Source organism: Uranotaenia lowii, chromosome 1 (assembly GCF_029784155.1).
Source record: "Uranotaenia lowii strain MFRU-FL chromosome 1, ASM2978415v1, whole genome shotgun sequence".
NCBI lineage: Eukaryota > Metazoa > Arthropoda > Insecta > Diptera > Culicidae > Uranotaenia > Uranotaenia lowii.
In genome coordinates, this window is record NC_073691.1 from 133,890,496 (window position 1) to 133,909,299 (window position 18,804).

General features: G+C 34.7%; 1 protein-coding gene across 1 annotated transcript in view; it reads left to right on the top strand.

Moving 5' to 3' along the window:
• Positions 1 to 18,804, top strand: part of LOC129740109 (uncharacterized) — a 111,921-nt gene that overhangs the window by 63,588 nt on the left and 29,529 nt on the right. The gene's annotated exons all lie outside the window — the stretch shown is intronic.

Genomic DNA, 18,804 nt, shown 5'->3' on the forward strand with positions numbered 1-18,804 from the left:
ACCCTCCCATTCATATCACATATGTATGCCTTTTTCAATTAATGACGGTCACCAATACACTTATCTCACTCGTATGACGCTGAAAGTGAATACCGCCTCACTTGCTCGGACATGTTTCGGAAATAAAAGCGACAATCCACATTAATGTTTCCCAGCGAGAATCCACATTAATGCCTCCAAATGCTGGCTCTAGATAACGAAAAAGGTATCACGAATCACTAGAAAACACCATGATAGCAGTGACTTTCACAATAATTCCACATTTTATCACAATGATTGATTCGAATATATATAAAAGCGTCGGACAACGAGGAAAACAGCACCACACGCGACGGGAGCTTGACGCGAACTGCCAATTCCTACGATAGCCTGCTTCTCCCCTATTATGAAAATAAACCTTCGATTGCTAGCCGACTCAGATGTTGCACTGGTTAAGATATTGGATTGACAAGCCGAGATGTGAGTGTTGCAGTGAGTTCGATTCTCACTTTTTTTTTGGGATGAATTACGCAGTAGGATCAAAATCACTTAAAATGTGTTTCATGTTTCGCTTGAATGTTGTGGTCATGCATCATTTTTTCTTTAAGCCAGAAGCGCTTTTCCAATCGTATCATCTTTGGTAAAGTACAGTACAACCTCGCCTATAGGTGTTTGAATAAAAACATCAATAGTGGTGAGTATGTGAGTAAACTTTTAGTACTTCTGTACACTTTACATGCTTACCTTCAAAAGAAGCCCATTCTGCCCCAGAGAGAAGCTCAATTTACCCCATACAATGATTGATTTTCATTTTTTCAAAAACTATTGTGAGCGCCTAGTTTAAAATGGTCATTGAGCCATTCTTCTCCGAAACAACTAAATAAAACTGTATGTAATTTTTATTTGCTGTCGAACCGTTTCCAACAGTTGAGATCGAACAGAAATATTTCAATTTGTTTATCTGCACTGCGCTTTATTATTCAATATTTCGAACTTTTGTCAAACCAGGCTGTTCATAATGGCATTCCATGTCCCAAACGACGGAGCTATTCCATCAAGCGTATCGGACAAGTCGGCAGCCTGCATCCGTCGCAAATTTATGCACACATCCATGAATGGTTCGGGGACTTGGAAGCAGCGGAATCCGAAGAAACAGAAGAAGAAGGTTGTCACACAACAGGCTCGACAAAAGCTCGATTATCGTCGCCATCATCCATCAGCTGTGTTAAAATAACGACTATGAAACGCATTGATATAAATCATTTAATCTTTGCACTCGTTTTAAGCATAACAACACATAGCCGTATCTATCTTTATCGGTGCTGTTACACGGATTTTTTGTTGATTCATCGGATCAGGTTTATTTTTTGCATTCAACCACTGCACTAGGGACGTACAAACATGGCGACGCCTCATTACTACATATGGCGGAAAACGGGCTTGGGCAAGTTTGCTTGCATATACAAATCATCATTATGTCAAAGTGACTGTGAAAGTCGTTCGCCGATAAACACTTCAAGTGACAATGACACGTGCGACAGGCAAGAAAAATCAATTTAGTGATATTTTTTGCGCTAGTTTACAGTCCAATCCTTTATGGAAAATTGATATCCATGCAGTAGCTCCACAGCTTAAAAGAAGAAAAAAAAAGTCTGTTGATTTGAAATTTGAAAACTAATTCTCTGTTTTTCTTTCACAAAGTAACAAGCTCTTACGTAGATGTTTATTTCATTATTTCATCTTTAATTCAACTGCACAACCACTTTGGTTCGGCCCCTTTCCATCCAAAACCTCCCGTTTTGTTCCAGTTTAGCATAATTATATTATTATCCAATTAACACATTTTTATCTAAATAAAAGAATCGCAAAAGTGCTATTTGCCTATTTTTCGAAAGCTCCTCCTAACCCGATTTCGTACAGGTTCCCAGCAAGCACTTGGCCGGGAATCATTTTTCCAATAAAAAAGAAAAAAAACAAAATAAATGATTCGCGATAAATCGCCAACAACTCACCTCATAAAGCCATTATGCGTTTTCTTTCCTCTAAGGAACGAACTATTGAAAAGATGGGGCGCATCAAATGAAGTAATTTTTTGGGGGCAACGTATCTCAATACGCAATTCGTTTCAGTTGCGTTTTTGGGGGCTTTCTTAGCGCAATAAAAAAAAGTTAACTGACTTGAAACAGATGTATACCTACTCCGAAAGCGTGCCAAAATATGTTCGTATATAGTGTGGACGAAGTTTGTTTCAACGGATGGTGATTTGTTGGTGTGTTTGAAAGCTGTACTGACTTCACTTTTACTTGTTTTGAGTCAAACATGGTTCACTTTTATGGTACCGTCAACTGGGGCAACATGCAACAATTTTCAACTTCAATGGCTTCTAAAAAACTTATGTTCACAGTTAACTGTATCCTTTATGCATCAAAAGTTTTAAGGATGCTGGGGCATCAAATTGGCGTAGTTAAAAAAATTATTGGTTTCTCCAGTTATTTTTAATTTTCTAAAAACATGCGATTTTCACACTCTTTAGAAAATGGGGTACCTTGCAACAAACTTTGTTTTTAATGAAAAATCTTATGAACACATACGAAAATTCATAGTTTTTAATATATTTGCGATGCCTTGACAACACCAATTGCAGTAGTTTTTGGGTCTGTAAAAACAAATTTTCACATTTTTTCTGAAAATAAGGATGCTGCATACATTTAGGGGTTAAATAATACTACGAAAAATTCTACAAGCTGAAATCATAAAAATAAATGTTTGGGTGAATGAAATTTAAATGTTTACAAACGTGTGATACAAAACATTCATATTCCAGGACATGGAAACGAGATTTACAAGGTATTCTTTGATTTGCATTTTGTTGCATTTAACCCCAGACACCTAACTGAATTTTAAAAATTTTCATTAAAAAAAATTGGGTGATTGTTCAAAAAATATTTTCACACCAACAATGTTGGTATAACATGAGGAAACCAGCAAAAAGTTTGTAGGTAATTTTATCAAGCTGATCCGTCATACTGGGTAAAGTTTTTTTCGGCATCAAAAAATGTTAAAATTTGTATATTTATTGCTCGATTTTTCCAATTTTACATAAAAATAAAAAACTTAAGACAACTAGCTTAAGATGCGAGAAATTATGTCATCATCATTTTTTTTTATCATTAAAAGATAACTTTATTACAATACATTAAATTAAAAATTGATTCAATGTAGTGTTATATAAATGTTGCATCGAACCCCGCTGTTGCATGATGCCCCGTTTGACGGTACAACAAATCTAGTTGGGTAAATTATCTTGAATGGAACTAGTCGAAAATTAATCTTGAATGGAACTAGTCGAAAATTAATCTTGAATGGAACTATTTTCTTTTGCTAAGATCAAGGCAATGATTAATCATGAACCTTGTCGAAATGTGGAAAAAACCACTTTTTTCAATATCTTTTCATACCAGCTTTGCCATTTTTGCTAAAGTTTATGAAATGAAAAAATTCTATTAGCAATCTTGAAATTTATTGACCGACCAATATTTTTAAAGTGAAATCGGGCGCTGAATCCAAAAATGAAGTTTAAAAAAAAATCAGTTAAACATATTTTGATATATGCTCCAAATATGATATTTTTCAAAAATATAAACAGTACTTGAACTTTGATTAAAATGTCTCGGAATGCGTAGCATTAATTTAAAATCTCTTTTTTGCATATTAAAGGTTATGAATTTGCTATCGATCACCTGAACTTTACATTTACGTATGATCAAGAGTCAGGCGCGGTGATCGGGGTGATCACCTTCCCGAAAGCGGCAAAAAACCGTTACAAAATACCCGTAAATGCTCGAATTTCTGTAAAAACTTCGAACTTCCGCTAGTAGATGTGCATTTGAATTTTCAAAAAATTTCCACTCCGTGGGGGTGTTTAATCAACGAAAAAGTTTGTTTATCATTTAGAGGAGCAAGATTGAAGAAAAATAGGTCTACCAAACTCAAGCAGCTGGACCGAATTATACCAACCAACTTCTGTTGAATTACTAAGAGCATTCCCGCATAATCAATTACAATATATAGAGAATATTCTATATTGTCTCTAAACGTTATCGTTTATTGTAAAGTGAACAGTATATGTACAATAACACAGACCATATTAACAATCTGTATTATGATTATCTGTTAAAGTACCATATGGGGAAAGGGCTGTTAAGCATGTTTACCATTCAAAAAGAGCGATTTTTTCGAACAAATATTTCATGCTACATTATTGGATACGGTTAAAATATCATCCACTTTTGGCGAGCAAAACAATCTACCTGAATGTTCTAGCTACGTTGGAATACAAAATCATAGATTTCATCAACTTCAATGGATATAGTTTGCTTATAGTAGTTTGTAGTAAAAATAACGCTCAATCATACGTTCCGCATATTGTAAAATATTTTTAAAAAGAGCTTCCCTGTACCATAACCAATATAGTTCCAATTCTTTCCCACAAAAAATAAAATAAAATTAAAAAATTTAAATGTTGAGATTTTTATTTTTTATTTCTGATATTATACATGGATTATACAATCTTACCTATTTGTGCAGATCTGCATTGTTCAGCCTTTCAGTAGATTTTTTTTCCGCTCTCCGCTCAGCAGAGATCTTTGTTTCTGTAATTTCATTAGTTTTATTTAATCTCACTAGTTTTTATCGATAATATAATATAGTTTTACTTACTTTTCGCGTTCTGTGTGTTTTTCTCAGCGTGATTCTTTTTTTTCGGAGCCATTTTGAACACAGTTTTCAGTTCCGAACCTGGCGTGGGGTTGCCGACACAAATTTTAACGAAGTGAAGTGAAAATTAGCAGATGCTGAACCCAAGAGCGAAAAAATGCATAAGCTCACAACTACATCTTAAAATAACAATATTAGTTATTATCCGCAAGAGGTGAAATGATAACGACTTGTCTAACTCATACAATGTTGTCAATGTTGTTTTTTTTTTAATTTAATGTCTAATGCTAAGAAAATATAAGGAAACTTTGTCGTACACTGTTAGAGTCCTGGATAAGGTCCAGAGACAATATTCAAAGGTTGCAAATTTTTATTCTCTTATTATACTATACTTACTAAATCATATATCATATTGTCACTGTCACTGATACGATCCTGTCATAATTTATTGAGGTAATAAAATTTTGAACATGTATAATGAAATGATACTTGGAAGATATTTCATACTGGTACTGCTACCAATATATTAAGTTAATAGTTAGTACTATATCCCCAACTGTTTTTAATTATGCGGGTTGGCTTTAAATTTGCTAACCATTTATCTTCTTAACATTTGAGCTAGGTAATGAAATGTAGGGACATTTTTTAATTGTCACTAATATCCCTTATATGCCTAAATTTACATGAGCAAATTGTAATAAATTTTGTAGGGGAGAAGCGGGCTATATGCACCTATTAAGCAGAACACTGATTTAATCAAATATCGCATCGAATATGTGTACAAAAACTATATACACGTGTGCAGGCATTTGTTTTCTATACATTGGAGTAATTGTTATGATAACATTTTCTTCTGTTTCCAAGAAAACGATTTTATAATAAGTGTTGTCTAAAATGCCGAACCTCAAACCGTGCGGGCTAAATGCCCCTATTTATGTTTTGAACAAAATTTCTGTTTTTGGGCAATATTTTCATTTAATTTCATTTAAACTGCTAGAAAGTAATGATTCCCGTTCGACAAAGCTGAAGTTTTATAAAAATCTTTGTATATTATAATTTTATGGAATAAAACAAAAAGTTAGGGTTGCCTTACTATGGAGGCAGTTCATCCATGAGAAAAACTTTATCAAATCTGTTTTTAGATCTTCAATTCTCTCTTAAGATGTTATTCAGAGCTTAGATTTGAAGGTTCAATGATAAAAATCATTTAATTATTCTATTTAACCTGTTATTTTAGGATGGAGGCATTTTACAAACATGATGGGGACATACAAAAACACTCTATTATTGCACTATATAATCACCTCCACAAATGCTGAAATATGTTTTATTTCTTAAGTTCATTTGAGTAAGAAACAAAAACCATCATGATTTTTGTTTTAAGCTTCTTTACGTATAATTTTTAAAAGTCGAAATATTACATCAAAATGTATCAAAACCTTGTCTGATTTTTTTAAATTTTTTTGAGTTTGTAAATTCATAAAATTCTTTCTTGCCTTATGTTCTAAGCGTATCACCCTCGAAATGCAATGGTCAGATAAGCTGTCTAGTCAGCCATTTCATCAAACAGCCGTAGGGTCATTTAACCCGATAGGCCCATTTAGGAAACCTTTCCCCTATGTCTTTCAAATTCTTCATTATGTTTTGAATTTTAATGGAATGACAAATTTGAAAAAGGCAAATAGGGCAGTGAATATTGTTGTAACACTGAAATACTTGAATATTTTTTCTTCTAAAGTCATTTATTCATTGCCTTTACCATGTTGTTTCTTTTTTATTCGGTCAGATAGAAGAAAACAATAAAAATACTCAAACTATAGGTGGTATACATATGTACGGAATCATAAAATTGGCAATTTCCTTTAATTTTCAGAAATTACTATCATGTTTAAAGGATTTACAGATCTTGGTCATTCTAATGAGTGAAAAAATACCTTTGGACTTTAAGTGTTAAATTGCCTTATTAGTAAGAATTTAAAATTGTAGTCACATTCTCCATTGGAATGATCAGTTTTCCAGTAGGCGCTTATAAAAAACGTGTGACTTCAATGGACAGTCTTTGGTACCTTTTAATCTTTCTGTTTGACAACAATATTTCACAAGATAAATTCGATCGTAACAACATATTATATATGTTGAGGCCGCATGAAATCCATTTTCAAGGAGTATTCTGCAACGGAAAGTTCCTCATTAGGATTTTTCTTCGTAGTTCAAAATATATTAAAAACCGAAGAAAGCAGGAAAAAAAAATTTATAAAACTTTACTTCAAGAATGAAAAGCTAAGACGAATCTGAAATTCAAATATAAATTAGAATTTCCATTTCTGTATTTTTTCATCTGTTTACAGTTGTTTTATTAACAATTTAAAATCTTTACGAAGTGATTTCTAACTCATTCCCAAAACCAATAAACTTGCGTTAACAAGAAATTTATAATTAAATAAATTGCAAAAAACAACTGAGTTTTTGAATCACAGTAAAGATTCTCTTGCACGATTTATCTCTCCCTCGATTCTACATCATTCAAATATGAGTTATGAAACTTCAAACTAACCTATATTAAGGAATTATAAAAAAAAGATTCAGTTTAATTTAATTTGGTTTGAAACTCATCATATCAAGTATTCATAAAATGGATGACCGTAAAAAGATTCAAGTACATACTACCAAACAGAAATTGAATATAAAAATTTAAAATTTTAATAATTAGAGTTTTTTTGAAAAATCTTTTAATATTTTCTAAATTCAAGTTAATGCGTTAATAAAACACAAGAGATTCCAGAGCAACAAAACATCAAAAGAAGAAATTGGTGGCAGTATTTGTAATTTTTTCGTTCCCTATGAGTTTTTAGAGCCAAAAAGGAATAAAAACTATTTATAAAAGCTGTTTCAATATGAAGGAATTGGTGTTTTTATAAATTGATTTAAATTCATCTTCGATGCTCAAAATTTGCATTCACAATTACAACTCAAGGAAAAAAAATCACATTTTCCGAGGTGCAAAGAATTTGAAAACTGACTTTGAATTATTTAAGGGTACTGAATAGAAATTTGTAGTTTTTCTATATGCTCTGTTTTTCGAAACAGCTTTTGAAAATACAAGGTTAAAATTCATTGAAAAAAATTGTGAACTTTTTAGCAAAAGTCTACAATATCAAAAAGATTTAGAAAAAAAGGTTCTTACTTCATAATCATTTTTTCTGGAAACTCTGAGTTATTTACCGTGACTTCTGGACGACAAAGTTATAGAATTAAAAAAAAACATATGTTTTAAATCGGGTATTTGCCACTTAGTGGCATTCTTCCCTAAAACTGCATCGATGAATGAATAAAAGGTAATTTATAGATTCAAAATAATTATTTGTTGTTCATGTAGGTCAGTTGCTTCATCATTTATCATTGATAGATTAAACTCTAAACAAATTAGTTTTCGGTCAAAAAATATGACAAAAAAATCGAGATAAGGACGCAAAAATTTTCCAAAATCAGTTCGCTTATGTTTTATTTTTTAACTTGTGGATTAAAAGTTTTGATGTGTGTGTGTGGGACCTTGATGTAATACTATTTTTTTTATTTAGTGATATTAGAATTTCCAAGGCGTTCACACGGTACCAAGTACTTATTTCGTGACCAAAATCATCCAACATACCCTAATTAATCCCGGATATTCGAAAATGGGCATCAATTTGGCTTAATTGCAAGATTGTGCTGCCATCTATGGCTTAAAACTAGAGAAATTGTGTTTGACTATTTTAAAACATTAGTATTATTGAATTCCAACCTGTTTTTTGGATTCAAATTCAGACTCAAATCTATGTTTCATCATTTTGCATCATAATAATGAATGTTAATGAAGAAATCAAGTAGTTTGATAAAGTATTATAGCTCAAATATCAAATTCCTTAACGCTTGAGGATTTATTTATTTTATTTACAAAGTATTCCGTCTTACGACATAACTTGACGAACATAATTCCTAAAATTCACTCGGTTCATAGCAACCGATCTCCAATTTCTCGGGCACCCCACGTTCGCCAGATCACGCTCCACTTGGTCTAACCACCTCGCTCGTTGCGCCCCCGCTCGTTTTGTTAACGCTTGAGGAGCATCTCTAAAAACCCACTTTTTTAAAACCTTTGAAACCCTTTGGAATTCTAGAAAACTTCTTAAAATGCAGTTATTTATTCAAATAATTCGTAGAAGCATTATTATTCACTTTTATCAACACTTTTTTTTAGGAATAATCTTGTTTTTGTTGAAAAACACAAGTGGTACTATTCTTATTTCGCTCAAGTATATAAAAGGTGTGTTCAACGAAACCCAATCGAAATCAATTGAAATGGATTGACAGTTGATCAGCTGTTTTTCCATTTGACTTCGATCGATTTCTATTAGGCTGTTGATTGAACGGCCATTCACTAATACTAACGCACTGGCGAAGTGTTTTTAGATGTAATTTTCTTTATCAGCTTCGTTCAGAATTCGAAAAGGCGGTTTACTCAAGGCAAATTGTAATGAATCCATCATTTTGGCCATCTCAATGGCAATTCTTTCCCGTATACAAGCTGTCCGAAAAGTTTCAGATTAGAAAGTTTGTTGTTCGACTCGAACTATATTAGAATACAAAAAAGGAATTTGTTTAGAATAATGAGCAATTTTTAGGGATAAGAAAAGCACAAAAGCGAAAAATTTTTGTTTTAGGAAAATAATTATTATTTTTAAAACATACAATCATGATATTATGAAATAAAATACAGTGGATTGATAAATTTTATATTTTATTTGACTTTTTATATTATTTCACAACATAGACCAAATTTACTTCCTATTTATTTACATAGTATAGTTGGTCACTTCCTATTTGATTATTACAATAATCCAAGACCGACTGACAGATGTATTGTGAAAATGAAGTCCTAACATAACAGCACAGAACAGCGACGCCACATCGACCGATATCTCTTTCAGTACCACGGACCAGCACGACTAGCACAGCACCACCGACTCAGGATACCTGGCACAGAAATACCGACTCAGCATGACTGGCACAACACCACACAGACCCAGCATATCTGACACCACCAGACCAGCGCGTCTAGCACAGCACCACCAATCCAGAATACCTGGCACAGCCATACCGACTCAGAATGACTGGCACAACACCCCCGATCCAGCATGGCTGACATAGCACCACCGATCAGCACCACTGAATCCGCACGACTAGCACTGCACCACCGACTCAGCACACGACAGAAAACACCGCACCGAATGACACCGCTTTCATTTCTTCCAATTTTTTTTTTCACAACAAACCAAATCAGCTGTTTTTGACAGAAAACAACTGTATTGGTGTTAGTGTAATAGAAATCGATAGAAACGAATCCTGCCTCCGAGCTTGATCGTTTTCGATTGGTTTCGATCGGTTTCGATCGATTTCGATTGGCTTGAATGAACGTCAATTGGATTCGTTTCGACCAAAACATTGGCTGAGTGAACAACCATTTATCAATCGAAATCGATTGAAACCAATTTCAATTGGCTATTGAACGGGCCTAAAAATCGGTTGAAAATTGAAGAAGTCATGGTTATTTTATCATAGGAAAAGGGTTTCAAGGTATTTTGCTCGGGAGGAATGAAAAATATGGTTTTTCATAAAAAACTTTTTTCTTCACTTGCCGATCGCTTTTCATGAACAATTTTCAAAGCGTGTGTTGTTCCGCAATGTTTCATATAAATTTGAAGGTATTTGAGGGTCGCCTTGGAATTATCCGATTGAGCAAACACTTTGCCAGTATTGTTTGTCAGTTTGCCACGAATTGGTGTTATGTTAGGAAGTTAATAGCAGAAATTTCCACATTATTGTGCATCCCCTTTCTATAATCGTACTCATGTTTTTGAGAAAGGTTTCTAAGCTTATTCGATGTTTGAGAAGTCAATATTGGTAAGTTTCGGCCGTAACCAACGATAGATTCAGGTTACTGAGAGAATTTCACTTAAGAAAATATTCTGTTGAGATATTTTCTCAGGTTAATCATCCTGCAGCTTCAAATGTTTGTTATTTCAAGTTAAAATTCCTTAATTGACTCCCAGATTTATTCCCCGAACCGAAATTTAAATGCAAACATTCGAATCCGTAGGCTGGCAAACCTTTAGATCAGTTCATAAGAGAATATTTTTTGGGCGAAATTCTCTCAGCAATTTGAATCTGTCACTGGTTTTGGCCGATGTAAATTTTAACCGGCAAAAATCATAAAATTACCTTAAATACTCTTTATAAAAATATTAGTGTGGTTGTAGAAAATTGACGCCCGATTTTAGAAAAAAATTGCTATTGGCGTGTTTTGTCCCGCGTTAGTTAGGGAAACAAGGGGAGTGATATCTCGATCGAACGATCCGGTCAAGTTGGGAGTCTAACTAAGATTAATTTTATTATCCATTTCTTAAACCTACATTCGGGTGGCGACCTACACGTAGCTTACGCGTAGTCAGCATAAACAAACATCGGACGATCGAAGTACAGTTTCCTTTTGCTTGTGTCAGCATAAAGGACTGAACCTTGGACCGTCGCGATAGAATGTTCGCATGGGCGTAGCTAGTGGGGGCATCCACCACACGCCCTTTCTTATAAAATTTAAAAATTATGCTATTGTTTAATTTTTAAATGAAGTTTAAAGTTGTTATAGTCTTCTTCTTATTTATAGTAGTATAATAAGCAATAAATTGATTTGTTGATAAGTTGTTACTAATTGATATTGTTATTGATTACATTGAGATATTGTTTCTTGAACTGTTAATGCAAAAACTAATATTGTATAAATATATTTAACTGAAGATCATCTAGTGTTTCGAATAAAGTGTTACAATGATTTATTATGGTGAATTACAATTATGGTTTATTGTTATTATTACTATTATTATTATTAGTATTATTTTCTAAACATCCACCACACGTCCTATATATGGTTTTACTCTACATTTGTGTACAAAATCTTGTTTTCCTTGAATTGAAATTTTTATGTTTGGATCTAAATCTTCCAATACTTGGTATGGACCTACATATATATTTTCCATCTTGGACCCAGTTTCATTTTTTAATAACACTAAGTCTCCTTTGTTAAAATTCATTTGTTTCGCCAAGTTGTTGAATTTTTCAACTCGTTTTATTTTCTCTTGTATTATTTTGTCCCTGATTGCTTGTTGCGAAGATTTCAATTTAATTTTTAAAATTTTTGAATAATCCTCAATGTCATATATTGGGTCAACTGTCTCGGCGTCAGATAGGTTTGATGGCAAATTACAGATTTTACCGAAAACTAGCTCAAATGGTGTTTTGTTTGTCGTTGTGTGGACTGTAGTATTGAACGCAAACTGGTAGTATTTTAACCAACTGTCCCAATACAAGGGTGATTTCTCACTATATATACGTAAGAAATTTCCCAAGTTTTTATGAGAATTTTCTAGTCCACCGATTGTTTCGTGGTGATATGCTGTTGAATTCAGTTTTTCTATTTCGAGTAATTTGCATATATCCGAAAATAGATTCGACATGAATTCTTTGCCTCTATCTGTTACGATTCTTTTTGGAATCCCATAGTTTAAAACAATGGTTTCTACAAAAGCTTTCGCTACCGTTTCTGTCTCTTTGTTTTTAATGGCTGTTGCCGTAATAAACTTTGTCAGGTCGCATTGCGTTGTTAATATATATCGGTTACCTTCTGCACTAGGCAGTAAAGGACCAACAAGATCTAAGTAAATTATTTCAAACGCAGTTTCAGCTGTTGTTGTGATTATCATTGGTGTTTTGGGTTTATTTATGATTCTGTTTTTCTGGCATAACTGGCACGAATCAATGAAAACTTTGATATCTTTTTTCATATTCTTCCAATAGAATCTTTGCTGGATAGTGTGCAGAGTTCTATTGATGCCTGCATGGCCTGCCGTTGGTAGGACATGATAGTCGTTCATTATTATCTTTTTCTGTATGTCTTCTTTTATCACTTTTATGTGTTCCCCTATAATAATTATATCCGGTATATCCTTCATTTTTATTTCATGGATATTTTCCATAAGATGTTGAGCGCTCTTTTTTCTTTTTAATAGTATGCATACGTTCATTTTTAAATTTTTTATATAATCCGCTACCTTTTTCATTACTCCCCGTAGGTGAGTTAACGTTTGAGTTTGCGGTATTCTTATTTTTTGTGGGGTTATTTCAATTTCTTTTATATTTGGACATACTTCCATTTCCATATATTCCACATTTGACTCTTGAGGCTGATCAGTTCCTTCCGTGTCAGTGGTTTCTTTGATTTGTTTTGATTTTGACCGTGTTATCATTGTCATTGTTGTTTCTGTCATAGTTTTTAGATCGGAAATCGAAATGCGTGATAACGCGTCCGCTATCACATTATTTCTTCCGGGAATATAATTAATTTGAAAATCGTACTCCTCAAGTGCCAACCGAAATTTGGTTAGTCTACTTGAAGGATCTGTTAAAGAAAACAGGTAAACTAATGGCCTGTGATCAGTATGAACAATAAACTTTCTTCCGTAAAGGTACGGTCGGAAATGTCTGATTGCCCACACTAAAGCCAACAGTTCCTTCTCTATAGTTGGATATCTAGTCTCAGCCTGGTTTAAGGATTTACTAGCATATGCAACCGGTCTGCCATTTCCATTGGAAAGAACTGCACCAATTGCATACCCAGATGCATCCGTATGTAACGTAAAGGTATTATTTTTACCAAAATCAGGAAAATCAAGTACAGGTGGATTTATAAATTTTTCTCTTAAAGTATTGAAGGCTTCATTGCATTCAATGCTCCAATTGAATTGTGTATTCTTTCTTGTTAGAAGATTTAGTGGTGCGCATATTGCTGCAAAATTTCTAACATGTTTGCGATAATAATTCGCAAACGCTACGAAACGCTTCACCTCGTCCGCATTTTTCGGAATAGGCCATTTTTTCACTGCTTCTATTTTAGCAGGATCGGGCTTTATTCCTTCAGCGGATATAAAGTGTCCTAAGTAGATTAACTCTGTTTTAAAGAAATTACATTTCTTAGGATTCAATTTTAGATTGACTTTTCGAAGTTTTTCAAAAACTGCGATGAGGTTCCTATTGTGTTCCTCAATTGACTTACCAAAGACAATAATGTCATCTAAATAGACAAGACATTTTGTCATATCTAACCCTGACATCGCTATCGTCATTAGACGGGAAAATGATGAGGGGCTTATTTTGAGACCCATCGGCAGTCTCGTCATTTGATACTGTCCGGATGGTGTCGAAAAAGCTGTCACTGGTCTATCTTCTGGACGTAGGGTGCATTGATAGTATCCTTGTGACAAGTCTAAATGCGAAAAATAACGAGCACCTGAAAGTGTATCGATTATGTCTTCAATATTAGGTAAAGGGAATTTATCATCCTCAATTACCGTATTTAGCTTCCTGTAATCTATAACAAGTCTCCACTTTTTCTTGTCATTTGCAGATTTTTTGGGCACTAGCAATATTGGACTATTCCATGCGGAAGTGGCCTTTTCAATAATTTGGTTCTTTACCATCTTTTGAATTTGCTTTTCTACTTCCGACTTTTGCATTTGCGGCAATTTATAGGGTTTACTATAAATTGGCTGGGCTTCTTTATTTATTTTAACCACTGGACTGTAGATATCTGTTACAGTCAGATTGTCGTTTTCAAGACAAAATATATCAGCATATTTTGTGCAAATTTGTTCCATATGCTGTTTCTCTGTTTTTGGCAAAAGACTCAAATCCAATTCTTTGAAAAGCTGTTGGATTCTGTCTGACTTATCATTCTTATAATCCATCGCCAGTATCAAATACTCACTGGCTGGCTTGATTGTTGGTTTCAGATTTGAAATTTGAACTGGTTTGTTTTTAACATTGATCATTCGTATGGGTATTTTTCCGTTTGACGGTTGTACAATAGCATTTGCAACAAATACTTGTGGTTGTATTTCCTCATTCAATACAACACACGTTTCAAAAAAATTAGTTTCGATGTATCTAACAATTTCCGTTCTAGCCGGTATTGTAAAATACTCGTGATTTGGGTTTTTGAGTTCCATCTTCATTCTTGCGAAATCAATGTTTGCTCCGAACTCCTTAAGGAAATTTGTACCAATTAAACCATTAACTGTATCCGGTAAACTCTCTATTATATTAAATTTAATGGGATATTCTACAGAATTGTATCCTACAAAAGTTTCAACGTATCCCAGCGTGCTGGTAACTCCGTTTACACCACTTATTTCCAATGTTTGTGAATTATTTATATTGAAAATTTCAGGGAGACATCTTTTGTCCAAAATACAACAAGATGCTCCACTGTCAATTATTAGTTCTACTTCTTTACCAAATAATAAAAATTTTACTCTGAGAGCCTTTTTCGCATTAAAATTAGCGAAAAAGATCAATCAGATTGGCTTCTTCCCTTTCTCGTTCTTGTCTTTGGGGTTGTGGTTGTTGTTGTTGAATTTGTTGTTGTTGTCCTTCGGCAATGTTTGCCATGTGTGGACCGTTTCGACCTCTTCGATTATTCCCTCTTTGGTTTTGGTTGCTATGGTTATTTCCATAGTTGTTATTGTTGTAACCACGGTTGTAGTTGGTATAATGGTTACCTCTTCCACGGTATCCATTATTCCCTCTGTAGGAACCATGTCCCCTAGGGTGGCCTCTGCCTCTCCATTGATTTTGTCCATTGCCTCTATATGACGGTTTTCCGGTTGTGCACCAGAGTGCCATTAGAGTGTCAACACTGTTTTCCTGATGGGGTGTTGCTTGACACTCCAGAGCATCTGAAACCGCTTTGTTTAAAGTTGTCGGGTTTCGTGCTCTTAAGAAAAATTTGACCGATGGGTCCTTAAGTCCATCGGTAAATGCTTGTACAGCAATTGGCTGTACAATATTTGTAGATGCCGCTTCATTTGCGAACGTACCCATAGATACGTGCGCTGCAGCTAGCTTGGCAGAGAGTTGTTCAATTTCGGTTCCAAAATCCGATATCGACTTTGCATTCTGCTTTTTGGTCATCATTTCTTTTTCTATAGCCTTCGGCGTTACTCGAATTGTGAATTTTTTCTTTAATGCTTCTACAGCTTCCGCGATTGTAGTTGCATTGTCAATTGCTCCATGGGCTGCGCCCACGAGCGTTGTTTTTAAAAATTTAAGGGTTGTCACTTCTGCGACCCCTTCTGAGTAGTCGCTCAATAACTCCACACTTTCGATCCAATTTTGAAGTTTTATGGCGGTGCCATCGAATGGCTTTACCACCTTTATCGCTAAGCTAAGGTCAAGTTTGGGCGGCATTATTGCTTTTCCTGGCATTATTTCTAAAAATACAGTTTCTACTTACGATTATTATTATTATTTTTTTTTTTCTGTCTTTCATTTCTCTTCATTTGTTCTCTTCCTCTGTTGGTTGTTTTCGTTTTCCATGTTTTGTTTTTCTGTTTGTTGTTTGTTCCTAAAAGTCGAAATATTATTTTAGCTTTTTGACTACTCTATACATTAAAAACATTATTTTAAATTTTTTTTTTTTTTTTTAATTTAAACATATAGATACTTATCTAGATCCGGTTCCCATTCTGAGGTACGTTTCCAACGTCTCCATCAATTCTCTGTAGTCCCCCAGGAGCGATTCCCTCAGGGCTCCGGTTGTTTACTGTTGACATTCAAATCGGCCATACTAGACGAGTACTCGGCTTCGATCTCCCAGCTTTGCCGATATACAGTCGCTTGATTGTGTGGTGCGGCAGCCGTGATGTCCATATTCACAGGATGATTTGCTTTTCCACTCAGCACACACTTCTCAGAACTTCCACTTTAACAATATCGGGTGCAAAGATTTAACGTCTTATTATTCTTATTATTCCAGCTGCACTCGTGTTGGTTGGCTTTGCTGGATATCCCGTAGGCGTGCCACGGTGTATCGCGAATGTGCTTTAAGAAGCACGTAGCTAATTAAAGCAGCGGCAATCACTACCAACGCCCAAGCGATGGTTGAATGTTCTTTGGAAGTGTTCTGCGCGACGACGGTTTCGTCAGCAGAGAACCACCCCATATTTAGGCTTTATTTATTATAAAAGTCACATACATGAACTGCTCACTTTTCTCTCTTGTTAAACAATTGTAGATGGTTATTTTCATCAATTTCCGTCCCGCACAGGTAATGCGCTTCACTTCGATGCTGCTATCTACATTGAAATGAACTGCTCACTTTTCACTCTTGTTAAACAATTGTAGATGGTTATTTTCATCAATTTCCGTCCCGCACAGGTAATGCGCTTCACTTCGATGCTGCTATCTACATTGAACTTGTACACTTTGTGCTAATTCTGGCCTGGATCGCCATGTTTTGTCCCGCGTTAGTTAGGGAAACAAGGGGAGTGATATCTCGATCGAACGATCCGGTCAAGTTGGGAGTCTAACTAAGATTAATTTTATTATCCATTTCTTAAACCTACATTCGGGTGGCGACCTACACGTAGCTTACGCGTAGTCAGCATAAACAAACATCGGACGATCGAAGTACAGTTTCCTTTTGCTTGTGTCAGCATAAAGGACTGAACCTTGGACCGTCGCGATAGAATGTTCGCATGGGCGTAGCTAGTGGGGGCATCCACCACAGGCGTACTTTAAAACACAAATTTGAATTAAATTTTGTAAAGTTTATGTTTATTACATCATGCAGTGCAATATGCACATTGTTGTTTAATATCGGAAAAATGGTTGTCATTAAGAAATGCGATAAATTGGAGTGCGATTATAGAAAGTGGTCATTGTGTATAATATCAGTGTGAGATTACAAATCAGCAATATGACCCGATAAAGGGTTTATGATCCCAGATCTTTGGGAAAAGGTATTCAAGATTTCGGACAAGGATAGGAAATTTATTAAAGTTCCTTCTTTTAGGCAACTATACGAGATAAGAAGGGATCAGAAGACTAGAACAACGAGTCAGGGTTCGGAATCAAGGTCCAGGATCAACATCCACAATCAGGACTTTGTAGAGAATAGATGAAATAAAGGAATGTATAGAAATAAAAAAAAATGTTGATGAAAATATCAGGGATGAAACCGGTAAAAAAAGGTATAATTGAGTTTTGAATAAAATCGTGTAATGAGAATGAGCAAGAATATTTCGGAGAGCACGAACAAGAGCACTGAGTGCGTCAGTTGATTCGCGACTATTGTAAAGAACGGATGCTTGATTCTAAACAGTTTGAGACGTACATGATAACGAGTTCACCGGTGGATTCGACAGACTTCAGATCAGAATTCATGATCATGTTCTCGTAAATCGAGATCATGATCAAAAATTCAGAATCCAGGATCATGATCGGAATCCGGGTTCTAAATTCAAAATCATCGATCAGAATCCTAGATCAGGATCTACGATCAGATTTTGGAATCAAGATTTGAAGCTTAGGATCAGGACTACGGACTCAAGATTCAATTTCAGGACCGGAAACTGGGTACCCTTGCCATAAAAAAGCAAGGTCCCGAGATCAGTGTCCGAAATCCTGGATTAGAATAAGAATTTGAAACAAGAATCCATGATCCAAGATCAGGGCTAAGGATCAGAATCTTGTATCAGATTCTAGAAACAGGATCCCGGACGAGAACTTGGCGGGGCCAGGGAAGATTCCTGTGATAAATACCCTCACTGGAAGGGGGGACGTGATTTCTAAAACATTAGAAACATGTTTGCATAATTCGAGAACTGATCAAGCAAATGAAATTAAATTTGGCATGGGTGTATATTTGGGTACAAGAAATTTTATTGTTTTGGTAAAAGTATTTTTGTGGTGATTGGAGGGGCTTTTGAAAAAAGGAAAAAAAACAGATAATTTGGATAAATAAGCTTTATGCTGTAATTCGAAACTGGAGTTGTCGGTGTCAGTTTAATCAACATCTGATGTGGAAGTTTGATGTATACACTGGTTTACAGATGAACAAAACTTTTAAAAATTTGTCAAATTAAGATAGTTTTTCGAAGGATGTAGGAAAGCACATCGAGTCAGCGAGTATCTTATAAATGTTATATCACAAATCAGATAACATATAAATATTCATGGAAG